The 12,596-nt window shown below is 48.4% G+C and overlaps 1 protein-coding gene across 1 annotated transcript in view; it reads left to right on the forward strand.

Annotated features, from left to right (window-relative positions):
* LOC135394520 (rab proteins geranylgeranyltransferase component A 1-like) overlaps positions 1-12,596 on the forward strand; it is a 216,146-nt gene that overhangs the window by 188,724 nt on the left and 14,826 nt on the right. The gene's annotated exons all lie outside the window — the stretch shown is intronic.

Here is a 12,596-nt window from a genome sequence, read left to right on the forward strand (position 1 = left end):
ACTATTTACTTTTTCTTGCTTAGTAACGCATTATACCTTAGCCAGACGGCAAACTTAAGGCCGTTGGCGGAACGGCCGTAACTTCACCTGTAGCCCAACCATAATTTCGAATGACGTCGCGTTACTTCTCCTAATTTGTTGAAAACGGGAAGCGTACGCCTTTTTTGTGACAATTATGAACTTCATAATTGCCACAAAAGGGTGTACGCTTCCCATTTTCATAAAGTCAGGGCGGAGAACGATGCCATTCGAAATGATGGTTGGGTTACAGGTGAAGTTACGGTCGTTAATCCTAAGTTTGCCGTCTGACTAGGGTATTACTAGTGTCATTACTTTCATCAGGTAATGACGTTACTTTGGTATTACATTTTCTCCATAAGTTTCTCATACAGTCCTATGTGATGTTTGAAGCGCATAATGTAAAGGTCACGTTAACGGTGTTAGTAATTAGCGTTTCTGCAAAACCGCTACGTATGAATGATTTCGTCCAGCGATGAGAGCAGTATGAAAAAACCATAATGACGGGGGCAACCATAGGATCTATTGCAGCGTAGATTAAGTTTGTCATCGGGCTCTGTCGTCCTTCTTGGTGGCTGGGAAAAAGAGCTGGGGATTTGCTTTGCCCGTACCAGGCACACTTCGTAACTGTTGATTTAGACGGCGCCTGAATTTTCAACAGGGCCGTACACTCTAAAACCACAGCTTCACCGCATAGCACGCCGCTAGCCAACCATCATCCCGAATAAGAACGTTCTCTCTCTTGATATGATGAAAACGGGGGGGGGGGGGGCGTACGCCATTTTTGTGGCAATTATGAACTGCATAATGCCACAAGAATGGCGTACGCCCCGTTTTCAATAAATCCGGGGGAAAAAACGATGTCAATCGGGACGATGGTTGGCTAGGAGCGTGCTATGTGGTGAAGTTCATTTTACGTGAGGCCGACAACGGCAAGCCCTTTCACCACCACCACCATCGTTTTTAAGAGTGTAATGAGTAATGTCGTTACTCATTACTCCAAATACAATGCATTAGCATTACTCATTATCGACCTGCAAACTAGACGAGACGTAATTCATTAATTACTCCCCATCTCTGATTATATTCATCCATTAGAACACGTATTGTTAAAAAAAAAAGTCTAGTTCGTCGAAATAGGAAACTCGGGGTCTCGAATACCAGGAAGCGTTTGGATACATATTTCCGACTTGTTTTTTTTTTTTTAGTGAAGAATATGCCGACGAATGAATAGTTTTGCTACAGGGTCGGTGGCTCAGTCGGTAGCGTGTTCGCCTTCTGATCCCGGGGGTTCGAACTCGGCCGGGGACGCCAGCAACTTGTTAGTAGTGTAAGAGTTGCTTATAGGCACGCAGTCTTCCGCGAGAGACGTTAAATACGGGGTGCCGTGGTGATGAGCTTTCATCGCACGTTAAAGAACACTTAGGTGGGCAAAAGCACAGACCGACCGCTGTGGCGTCGCTCATGATCTCAGTTGTTTCGCGACGTAAATCCCCCAATTATTATTACGCTACATTGTAGGACTCATTTCTCAAGCAAGAACAACAGCCAGTGTCGTCTCACAAAGTTGTAGGAGGTGCACACCCACCCAGTAAGAATGTAAAAGACGACACGGCCCTGCGCTTCGCTGGCTGCGTGCTAAGTGAAGGAACGAGTAGCAGCGTGAGCGTTGCGGCAGCCAGCCGTTTATTTAATAAACCGAAACCAGAAAGATGATGATGATGATGACTGTGACGGGATTATCAGCCGGGGTGAACTAACAATAACACACTCCCCCTCAAACCGGCTGATATGCAGAAATTCCAATCCATATTGGTCAGGGTATATTCAGCCCACAGCCCCTAGCACAAGAAATGTTCTTATCGCTCGATACTGCTTTGGTGACAACGTCAGCTCTCATTTCTTCAGTTGGGACGAAGGATACGTTGAACTATCTGTGCTCCAATTCGTTTCTCACAGAGATATTTGAGGCGAATATGCTTGGAGCGTTGGTGAAAGACAGAATTCTCAATCAGCTTGATCGCCGATTGGTTGTCGCAGTATATTTGAAGTTCTCCGACGCAGAACTTCTCAAATCCAAGTTCGGCCAAAAATATTTTTATACATTTGCCTTCTTTTATGCCTTCGGTGAGTGCCAGATATTCCGCTTCACATGTAGAAAGTGCAATCGTCCGCTGCTTTGAGGATTTCCAGCTAATGGCACCATTTGACAACATGGACACATAAGCGCTCCTGGATTTTCCAGTCTCATCTTCGTTCTAGCTAGCGTCTGTGTAACCAACAATTGGTAAGCCGGAAGCGGTGTATGGTATTCCGGTCTTTTTGGTGCAGCTCAATTAGCGAAGCACTCGTTTGGCCATTTTCCAGTGCAAGTGAGTATAGCTAAAATTGGCTCAGATAGCTTACAGCAAACGCTATGTCTGGTCTTGTAGCTTGTACCAAGTACATTAGACTTCCAATGAGTTGCTGATAGGATACGTGTGAATCCCTTTGCTCTTAGGTTTCAACACCGTCGTAACTTGTGTCAGGGGAATCTTTGCTCGTTTGTCCCGATGTCACGGAATGTCCTTTCACTATGGGCGTTTTGACAGGCTTGCAATCTTGCATGCCGAATTTGGCGAGAATCTCTGAGATGTATTTCTCTTGGCTCAAGCTTATCTTCCGTGAGACTTTATCATGATTGATTTCTATGCCAAGGATATATTTTGGCTCACCTAAGTCCTTCAAGTCAATTCTTTTTCCCAAAGCTCCAATGGCTTGTTAAGCACATGCTGATTGTTCACTAACATTAGGATGTCGTCAACGTGTACACTGAGGATGACTGTTTCATTCGTGTTGCGGAAAATGTACACGCATCTGTCAGTTTCCAGCCTCCTGTAGTGAAGATCCTGCAGCGTGCTGTCGAGAGTTTGGTATGTACCATGTTATAGCGGACTGCTTCAGACCGTAGAGAGATTTTTCTAGTTTGCAGATTTTCCCGGAACTGGAAGCGGTACTAGTCCCAGGGGGTTGCTCCACATACACTTCCTCTTCAAGGACACCGTGGAGATACGCCGTTTTAACGTCGAGTTGACGCATCACCAGGTTTTCTTCATTGGTCGAAGCTAATAACAATCGGAGGTTGCTGAGCTTGACTACAGGTGAGCAAGTTTCATAGTAGTCGACGGCATGTGCTTGACTGGCTCCTACGGCTACAAGACGCGCTTTATATTTCTGTATCACCCCTTTTTCGTTGCGTCTTATCCTGCAGACCCATTTGGATTTGACTATACTTTCATTCCGGGCTCTTTATCCACTAGGGTCCAGGCACCATGTTCGTGTAATGACTGTAATTTGTCGTCCATGGCTTGCTTCCATTTTGAGGATTCAGGGGAGGTTATAGCCTCTGCGTAGGTGGATGGCTCTCGTGGTTCAACGTTTTTGGCCGGTCGTTCTTTTACTTCCCGTATAATCTCATGATCAGTATAACTCTTCTTCTTCGGGTCCACCTGTAATCTAGGAGGATGCGAAAGTCTAGTAGAGCGACGTAATTCAAGACAATCGTCTTCGGTGGAATCGTCGGAAGTATCTATAGAAGAACCAGAGAGTTTTCATTTTCCCGGGACGGGGGGGGGGGGCACCGCGAAGTAAGTACTCTGCTCTGGCGGGGGGGGGGGGGGATATGTTTATTAAGGAAAAAAAAAGAAGGGAAAGGTAAGCCAGATGGATGTCGGCTTGTTATTAAAAAAAATAAAGTGAAATGGGGAAGACAAAAAAGGCAAAGAAAAGAAGAAAGCAAAAGAAAACAAAAAGAAGGAAAGAAAAGGAAAAGAAAAATGAAGAACACAAAACTAAAGCTGAAGAATCACACACTCTTGCGGGATCCTATGATGTGTGCAGAACTGGTATAGAAATAAGAGGAAGGAAGAACAGAAAAAAAAAAAGAAAAACAGGGAGAACGTAAACAGTGAACATGTGTACAACTGGAGGCATTACGCCCTTGAAAACTGAGTGCAAAAGGAACAAAATGCATTGAATCCTCGGTGTTTGACCCGAAATGCGCGCAATATAATGAACATGGTCAATGAAATGGAGCAGCGGGAGTTGAACCCGTTCCCAACGGATATGTGTTCCGAAGATCCTACCGTTACACCTCACTGGCAGCTGCTGGTACCTTTCCGACTGCAACGTTTCATTGATCTGATTGCTTTGGGCGAAATTCAGGCTATGTGTTGGGTCATCCTTTATGTTTCTTCGCCTCACCTTCTACTGTGATAATTAGTATGGTGGGCGGATACATATTATACAAATTGCAAGATGCATTTTTGGGGTTGGTGCCTCTTCGCTCTTTTGACCCGAGCGCCCCGAGCCCTAAAGGTTGGTGTCAGTCCCTTAGCGGGACTTCCCGGGGGAGGCGCCCCCAGTTCATGTTCCGGGGGGGGGGGGGGCAAGGGCCCCCGCGCCCCCCCGTAGTCGGATTGCAGTCGGACTGTTCCGGATGGCAGAGTTGTCTGACGTTTGCGTGTCACGACGTATGTGTGACGTTGTGGACGTCGTGGTATTTGGTGTGGTGTCATCGTGAAGAGAGACGGCGGTGGGCTCGTAGAAAGGAACATTGAGCATCTGCCCGGTTTCGTGTTGGTTGCAACCGTGCAGAAGCTCTGTACCCTGCGCTATTCTAGGCGGCGAACGTCTCGACTGACGAAGACTCGTTTACGTTGAGGGTCAAACAACCTATATTCCTTGAGGTCATCGCAATATCTCCAAAAAATGCTGGGTATGCTCCTGTCGTCAAGTTTGGACCTGCGATGTGTTGCAATCCATGTATATGCGAGGCAGCCAAAAACTTTCAGGTATAGGCAACCGTTTCCTTGCGATCGGTATACATCCCCTCAGGAGTAAGTCCTTGCAATATGCTTTTGCTGCACCTGTTCCTGATGTAAGCTGCTGTATTTGCCGCTTCAGCCCAGAAGACCTCAGGCCTCCGCGAGTAGTACGTGGGCAGTTTCGACGAGTGTGCGGTTTGTACGTTCGGCTATGCCGTTCTGTGCTGGAGAGTAAGGCATTGTCTTTTCATGCACGATTCCCCTACGTGTGAGAAAATCTTCCAGATTCTGTGCAAGGAATTCACCACCGTTGTCAGTCCGTATTCTTTGTACCCGCTTTCCGGTTTAAATTTCAGTCTTCGTGATCGCAGCTTGGACAATCTCTTGGATATCTCCGCTTTAGCTTTCATAAAATGCACAATAACCGTTCGGCTACAATCATCAACGATGACAGGTAGATACCTGCTACCTCCGAGTGAGGGTGGAAAAGGGCCGCACAAGTCCATGTGAATTAGCTCGTTGAACGTTTGTCTGGGAGCATAGCTGGAAGACTTGAATGGCAGTCGCGTGAATTTTCCAATGATACAATGTTCACAGGAATGATCTGTGGGTGCAGTAAACCAGTCATGTGACTACTCGCCCCTGAGTCAATGGACCATCTTTTGTCCTCGTTTGAGCCACGAAAGGATACAGTGGATCCTGGTCGTACCGAGCTGTGCTCTGCGGGGTTGCGACTTCCAGGGCTTTTGTTCTTGCTGGTCTCGCGCGCTGTGGTGTACCTTTGTGCGGCATGCATGATTGTACTCGTCCTTTGAAGCCTCCACGGTAAGGTGGAAAATTATTGGGTCTAGTTTCGTTGCGGTAAGAGTTCCGGGCAATGTGGCCGGGCTTCCCGCTGGTGTAGCACTTGAAGTACGTAGCGCCATTGTGCCTCTGAGAGTTCCTCACCTTGTGGGCAGTTTCTTCGGGCGCTGCATACGCGGTTTGGCGTTGTTCTTCACGCAAGAGCGCATATCGTACCTTTTCAGGTGTAAGGTCCGAGATCGCCCAAATATCAAAGCTTCGAGCAACGCCGTTGTAAGATCTGGGTAGACCCTGGATTGCTATGGAGGCTATTTCGGCGTCTTTGAGGTTGTCTCCAAGTACACGGAGTTGCTCGGCGAGAGACTCCAGACGTTGCATGTACTGAGCAGCTGTTTCCTGCTGCTTCCACTTGAGTTGATTCAGTTCCCGCCGTAGACCCAATTTCTTTTCTAGTATTCGTCCTCGGTTTACTCGTTCCAAACGGTCCCACGCGTCTTTCGCAGTCGTCTGGTTAATGACATAGGAAGTCTGGCTGCTGGAAAGGGTCTGTGCAATAACGTTGAAAGCTTCCTGATCTTTCCGGTCCCACTCACGGCGTGCGTCTGCAATATGGTTGGTGGATCATCCTCAATAGCAGTCTATAGGCCTTTCATTTTCAAATAGAGGGTCACTTTGAACCTCCAGGTTGGGTAGTTCCAGCCTTCCAGCTTCTCGATGTCGCCACTCTGGGAGAAGTCATCCATCTTCTCTTGTAAACCACTAAAAACTACTTGTAAAGCGAATTTACCAAGTTACCAATGTAAAAATGCTGCGTGCTAAGTGAAGGAACGAGAAGCAGCGCGAGCGTTGCTGCAGCCAGCCGTTTATTTAATAAACCGAAACTAATAGGATGATGAAGGTGATGACTGTGACGTGATTATCAGCCGGGGTGAACTTATGGCAATAACAGAGTGCAGGACATGCCAAGGCTCCCCTCAGCTGGCCTGCACTCACGTTACTGGAAGGAGCAAAAGTCGGTTGGAAAGAGAGATAACAGAGGCGGCTGAAACTCAACGAAGTGGATCACACACGTTTATAGCTTCTTGCCCTTGCACTTCCATTGATGTACAAAGAGGCCCACTCAGCCATTCTAAACGACAGCTCCGTTGGAAGTGTGGTGTCTCTATAGGAATTATATACTTTTTGTCGGGACTTTGAGACACAAGTAATCATAAAAAATTGTAATGCACAACTTAACGTTCACATGGGCATTTGCAAGAACTCAAGAACACTTCTTTGTTTGGTGTGGTGACAAAACGTGCTCATATGACGTTAGCTCTGACCCAGATGTTTGCAGAACTCTGTGACTGCATGTCAAAGGTATACGTGAACAATACATATTTTGAAAACCCTTGGCACACACGCCTATATCTGACACCTTGTCTTGACTTAACACCATACATGTGAAACTATTTAAAATGCCACATGCTGTGCGGAGAACATCTGAGTGCTGCAAGAGATGCTCTGGCAAACATCCCACTACATCATCATTGCTTATTTGTTGTTGTTCTGGCAAAGTGAAGTATTGGTTTTCTTCACTGCTCTTGGTATTCACATACAGTTTGGCGCGATATTTTTACGTTTGCGAGCCATTCGTTGATGCGTGTGCGGCACCAGACAGAAGCTTTCTCTCCGAGAGACCATCCGTATAGTGGATGCTTGTCTACACCGCATTAGTACGGTGATATTGTTTACTTTGCCTGAGGTCTGAAAATGCACACATGCCTACACGACAGAGAAGTGCTGGTTCCTCGTTCTGTATTACTTTACTGTGAGCATGGGTAACCCTCGGGGGCGGACATCGCAACGCCAGCAACCACGCAACCCAGAGCCAGAGGCAAGAACCCGGTGGAGCACACCAGCAGCCAGAACCTGGTAGGGCAGACCCGCAGCCAGAACCAGGAACACAGGACCAAGTGGACGTTCAAACCCAGAGCCAGGCGGTAGGACCCCCAAGACGATGCAGACAGTCAGCCAGGAATCCTTCGCTTCCAGAACCCAATCCCCCGTGCACCTCCGTCCGTGCCCGTTACGTCACACTTCCACACCTTGCACGTTTTCCCTCGAGCTTCTTTCTCTCAGGTGTGCCCACAACCATGACATTAACCCCCCACGTCGCGAGACATTGCACAACCCCAAATTGTACCATGTCTTCAGAAAATCACAATTCCACTTCACAAAACATTAACCCAGACACTTTGCACTTTGTCGCCACCAAATAGAAAACCGAAATGTCCTTCTTGTCCATTCTTCTAGATCTCAATGTACTGATACGATACCAATGTTTCAATACCATGCCCGTTAAAGTAGACGTCAACATATCAATGACCATTCCTAGCCACCTCTGACTGCAAACTGTGAACCAAATATATAGATTCAAAGAAACACAAAGCGTTACGTCACTTTAGCTATAGTGCGAAACATCAACGTCAATACACACACTCTGGTCCAGCCGCGCACAACCTGTACAAATCCGACTGCCGGGGTCTAGCACACTATATGAACCCGATGAAAATGGAGCGATTTGAAGGAAAACGATTTGCGAAACGACATATACATTCCAAGAAAATGTCAGTTCAACAACTCTCAGACTCCCTTCTGACGAACAACTTTCGAAGCCTGCATGCGACCCACTTTCAAGAGCGCGCGCTACTGTCGTTTCCTCTCAAGCTGTATATATACATATTTGCAATTCTGCAAAATACAAAGACACACCACACCACATACTTGTAACCAAGCCCCTCCACAAGAATGCTGGTCACAACGAAACCACAGACTTACTATACTGTCTAAACCGTTTGTACACCACTTATGTATTGCCCTTTTCACTTCTGTACCATGCCCTCCCCGTCATAGTACCGCTATTACAACGTTCTCTATAACAACGTCTGACGCCGGCCTGCTGGCCAGCCCAAATACCCCGTGCTCTACTCTCATTCACTGGGGTACACTGTCTGCTGTTGGAACCCAAACCCCTGTAGTCACCTTTGTCTATACATTGTTGACGCCTCAACTGTTCTTTCGCACCGGAGTTGTGTAACCAGGGGCAAATCTGAGTTGCCTTTGACCGTTTAGCACAATCGAATTCCCTCGATCTGTGTGGAACAGCACCTACGATTGCATGGGCCCCACTTTGAGTATTTTGCAGGCTCCGGAGACTTCCGCTCCGTTCTCCTCGTGTCCGTCACATTGCCCACCAGTAAGTCACCTATCGGCGCATTCATGCAGTACGCCACCACATTCCCCGACAAATACGGCGTCGCAATACTTATGACTGCCTCTGGTAGCCAGCGCGGCGTCCCGTCCGCCAAACGTGCCGCCACATAACGACCAGTCAGCTGGCTGTCTTTTACCAGACCTCTCCTCACTATGACCATGTTTGAACCGGTATCCCGGAGTACCTCGACAGACTGCCCATTGACTCTACCTTTACTCCACCGTAGCGATGTACGCCGGTCACCATTTCTGGAATACACAGCATTTACTACATACTCTTTGGGTACCGTGGTGCATCCTGTGTACCGACCCTCGAGCGGCTGCTCACGATAACTACCGCTACCATCGTTCACAAGACCCGAACCAACACCCATAACACAAGCGTTCTTAGCGCCGCTTTCCAGTCCTCTCTTCGGACAATTCACTGACCTATGTCCTGTCTCTCCACATGACCAACAGGCCTCTTGCCTTTGCCTAGTGAAGGCTGTCCTACAATCCGAGGCTCTGTGCCCCATCTCTCCACACAACATACACCCTGTAGGCTTTCTCGCGACACTCTTAGGTGCTACCGGCTCCTCCTCAGCCTTTCCCAACGTCCTCAAGCCCTGGGCTTCCAAATACTTATCAGCCCGTTTACAGGTCTCTTCAAGTGACTTACATTCGCCCTCTTTCAAAAATACGACCAAAGCCGGAGGACACTTCCAAAGAAACTGCTCCCGTAACATTAAATCACGCAGCGAGGTGAACTCTTTAGGCGTTTCAGATGTCTCCACCCACATATCGAACAAGTGCGTGAGGCGTGCCCCAAACTGCTTTGCTGTCTCTTATCGGACGTCGATGACCTGAACTTTCCCCAAAACCCTTCTGCGGTATATCGAAATGTCTCTAACAGGGCATCTCGGACCTTCTCGTAATCGTTAGACTCTTGCGGCGACAGCCGTCCAAACACCGCCAGCGCGTCTCCTGCCAGAGATAAACTTAAGGCTGTTGCCCACTGCTCCTTGGGCCAACGCAGTCCTTCTGCCACTATTTCAAACCTATCCAAGGCATCTAGGTCATCCCTCTTTTCGTCAAAGACAGGCATTACTTTGTGCGAACCCGATCGAAACCTCTCACTAGCTGTGCCGCTCGAGTCAGGGCCAACGGCTGCTGTGGCCTGATTCGTGGCCTGGACACGCAACGCGAGTACATGCTCCTCGGCTAGCAGTACTCGTTCGTCCAACTGCCTCTCTACTGCTCGCGCAGCCCGCTGCTCTGCCCTCGTCTGTCTCTCCATTGCTCTCTGCTCCTCGACCCATTCCCTCAGCTCGTCGTCGCGCACTCCTAGTGATCTCCCAAGCGCTATCCACTTCTCCAACTCTCCGCTCATGCTAGCACCGAGACCTGAGAACTCTGTCAGCGTAACGTCCTGTCGCGGACGCCAAAATTGTGATGCGGCAGACTGTGAGTCAACCTACGTGACACCTGGTCAATTCACAGTGCCTACACTGGACGTGGCCGCCAGGGCCCTCAGGGTAGTTCGGATAGAAGCCAGCATGAGACAGAGTCATACAAGGTTGTAATAAGAAACTTTACTGTGAGCATGGGTAACCCTCGGGGGCGGACATCGCAACGCCAGCAACCACGCAACCCAGAGCCAGAGGCAAGAACCCGGTGGAGCACACCAGCAGCCAGAACCTGGTAGGGCAGACCCGCAGCCAGAACCAGGAACACAGGACCAGGTGGACGTTCAAACCCAGAGCCAGGCGGTAGGACCCCCAAGACGATGCAGACGGTCAGCCAGGAATCCTTCGCTTCCAGAACCCAATCCCCCGTGCACCTCCGTCCGTGCCCGTTACGTCACACTTCCACACCTTGCGCGTTTTCCCCCGAGCTTCTTCTTTCTCTCAGGTGTGCCCACAACCATGACAGAGTTGATCGGGAAACTCGCGCGATGGGTCGACACATGCGACTTCCGTTCCGTTCTTCTTGATTAGGAAACTATTAAAAGAAAGCTTGGGCCATTTTCAACAGGCTGAGAAGAAATTAGTAGTGCAACATTCCGCTTTTCGATTTCGATACATTCTTTGTTGCGGGCATTCTGTTCATAAGCAAGAGAAACGTGTACTGCCGTACCAGTTCCCTGTCCGGACACGCTCTCGGACATCCACTCGCAGCTTTTCGAAATCGACGCCAGGTGGTCACGGCTTCGCTGGAATCGCGAACAAAGATGTATGTAACCGAAACCGGAAGGCGAGCGGTGATGTCACTGGAGTGGCCCCTAATCTCGGCTTCACTTCTCAGAGCAATAAACCTCTACCCGAGAAACGTCATCATGACGTTGGTAGACAGACTGAAACCGAAACAAATAGGAAAGAAAGGGCTGGGTTCCACGAATGGACACTTGTCCGCTGCTTCCTATTGAAAGAAATGTAGGACCGAAAGTCGCGTCCCTTTCGGGACCATCGTAATCCCCTCAAGACCGTGGCTTTCGGGCGCGACCTTATTCGGCCATAGCTTCGAGCGTAGTTCAACTCTACCAAATTAGTGCCGCTGTCGAACAATATGACGTCATTTGTTTACAAACAGGGAGAGGTCTATAGGGCTCCTCCTCTCTTTACTTCCTCCGTGGCTGACAGGCTGTTAACGAGGGTAATGACATCTTTTTTCGGCACAATGTCACACTGTACTAAACTATAATAAACACGCTGTTGAAAATACTTGTTGAAAAATATTGTGGGCCTCTGTCGGGACCTCTCACTTTTTCTCAGTATTTTTGCCTGTGCCACAAAGCCTGCCGTCGAGGACACACTCGGTCAGCCGAAGAGAAGCGAAGTGAGGTTGGGGAACTCACTAAATCGTAAGTGCACTTCACTTTCTGCCGAGTATCACTAAAAGATGTCGTGTGACAACACACGAATGACACTAAGTGCAAGTGTAACTCGTTGAAAGTGACACTAAATTAGTCCGTCTGACATGGGTATTAGGTAATAGGTCATCTAGCAGTTACACACTCTCTTCGAGAGGATGTCCGCATGGCCGTATAACTCACCTGCAAAAATGCTTTGCTTTGCGAAATGGTGCTTTCGTAGCTTTAAAAAAAAATCTGGTGCCACTAAGAAATACATCCTGTATAAAGGAGGCAAATTCATGAACACTGATCTCGGTCTTTGCGATGGCTGCCACGCTTGACGAAAACATATGCTTCCAAAAGCAAGACGATGAAAGGCCGTTATTTCCCGATTTATATCTTTAGATGTAATGATTCACGAATTGATTGGTACCTGATTAGGAACATGAAGTGTTATTTAGGTACGGTTTCATACTGGACATGATGGGAACGCCATGAAGCAAGAAGCGGACACGGACATCGTTCATATTGATACTCCACGAGTCGTTTATGCTTTTACTCGAGCGGTCTGCTATTAGTGCCCTACTGTCGTCAAAAGGGCACGGAATATCGCGATGACCAACGGTCTGCAGGTCGGGTCAGCTTCTGGGGAAGTCCGTTACAATGAATGTTAAAACTTTGAACGGGTTAGGGCGGGGGCGGATCCAGACCCTCACTTTGGTGCGGGGGACTCTTTCTCGTAGCGCGTAGTATAGGGGAGGAGAGAGAGGGAAAACCAATGTTTAAACTATAACGTGAAGGGGGCGATTGCCCAACCGCGTCCCTCTTGGATCCGCCACTGGGTTAGGGTTGCCATCGCTTTTAAACAAACAAGTCCTATGCCG

This window comes from Ornithodoros turicata, chromosome 5 (genome assembly GCF_037126465.1).
Source record: "Ornithodoros turicata isolate Travis chromosome 5, ASM3712646v1, whole genome shotgun sequence".
NCBI lineage: Eukaryota > Metazoa > Arthropoda > Arachnida > Ixodida > Argasidae > Ornithodoros > Ornithodoros turicata.